This window comes from Nerophis lumbriciformis, linkage group LG09 (genome assembly GCF_033978685.3).
Source record: "Nerophis lumbriciformis linkage group LG09, RoL_Nlum_v2.1, whole genome shotgun sequence".
In the NCBI taxonomy this organism is placed as follows: Eukaryota; Metazoa; Chordata; class Actinopteri; order Syngnathiformes; family Syngnathidae; genus Nerophis; species Nerophis lumbriciformis.
Window position 1 is genome coordinate 53,563,057 of NC_084556.2, and position 1,944 is coordinate 53,565,000.

Here is a 1,944-nt window from a genome sequence, read left to right on the forward strand (position 1 = left end):
TCATTGTTCAAAAAATAATAATGAATCAAAAACAACATTGTTATGAATTATTGACATATTTAAGGCTCCAATTACTTTACATCAAATATTACACTTTGTAATTTTTTGGGGGGAAAATATAAAAATATATTTAAATTTTTTTTTACAAAAAAAGGCATTAAAAAAACATAAAAAATTAATAAAAAATTATAATTGATGGATAGACCTGAAGTTAATCTAGAGATTTAAGTGTTAAAAGTAAAAAAAAAAAAAAAAAAAAAAAAAAGTCTGAGTATTTTTATAAGTAGGGACCCTTTTAGATCCCCAAGAATTTTATGATTTATTTTTTTTAACTCATTGTTCAAAAACAAATAATGAATCAAAATCAATGTTGTTATGACTTATTGACATATTTAAGGCTCCAATTACTTTACATCAAATATTACACTTTGAAATATTTTTTTGGGGGGGGGAAAAGATTGCATATTTTGTGTTTTTGCAATAAATGTTTTTCTTTGACAAAAAAGGCATAACGCGTTTTAACTTTATATCGACAGATAGATCTAAAGCTGATCTAGAGATTAAGCATTGAATACAACAATAAAATAAAATAATACATGACTAATATTTAAAATTTTTATGACTGAGACCCTTGCGGGTCCCCGAGACCAAACTTGAGGGGGGGCCCTAAAGGCTTGAAAAACAAGCATACATTGTAATAATTTCAAAATCTTGCATGCTTAGATTTTTCAGCGTGCGGCCCTCAGTGTAAAAAATTTGGGACACCCCTGGAGTAGTTTGACAACTTAGATGGAATATTAAAACTGAATCATAGAGAAAGTGGGACGTACAAAAACTGAGGTACTACCATTTTTAATCCCCTCATTAATAATCGATTTGACCTTGATGGTACGGAGAGGGCCAATAAGGAGCAAGCTGAGGGCGGACACGGCTTTTCTATCAGATGCTACTTGGTCTGGGCTGCAAAAACACGAGGGAGGCGGGGGGACAGATCTCTGACTTTCCTGCATTCACTAACGTCAGTCCGCGGAAGGAGGACAGGTCTGCATGTGGTCATGTTTGGAAAAAGCTGAAAAGAAGACAAAGGTCACACCGGGACCTTGTCCAGACCAGCACAGTCGGCGGAAAAAAAACAACCCTTCAAGTCCCGCCTCCTGGAACGCGGCCACGCCTCCAGGACTGGTCTCCAAAGTCAACGCGTCCAAAAGTCTGGACCGGTTCAATCTGGGGGCATCCGAGCGAGTGTTGCTATGGCAACGCCCAGGGGCCGCCAGCTCAAAGCTCAAGAAAAAACACTTTTCAGGAAAAGAGAAGTTAGCTCAAACCACAATCAATGAAAGGTAAAAAGTTTGTTCATATTTTAATTTATAAGCTAATTCTTATTTAGACCATTTTTATCTCCACCAAAGTGTTTTTACTGAGCCGTCTAAGCATGTGGGGGCCAAAACCAACACCCCTCCTCCCAGGGACACAAGAGCCTCAGTCATAAAAATGGTAAAAATAAGTAATATATTTAAAAACAAATAATTATTCAACACTTACAGTAAAGCTTTAGATGAAAGACAATCCTGGTTTTATTGGCAAACACACTAAATATGCAAATCCCCCCCCCCAAAAAATACTTCAACGTGTAATATTTAATGTGCAGTAATTGGAGCCTTCAATATGTCAATAATTCATAACAATATTGATTTTAATTCATTATTATTTTTTAAGCAATGGCCGCTTAAAAAAATCTCACAAAAAATTCTGAGGGATTTAAAAGGGTCCCACTCCAAAAAGTCAGACTTTTTTTTTTTTTTTACTTAAATGATGATTTTTTAATTTTTTTTTTCCATGATTTTGATTAATTCCCTTTTTTGGCAAATACAACTTTTTATTTTTTTCTCCTAAAAATATTTAATAATGCACTAATTGATGTTAGCAATAATACATTGATTTTGA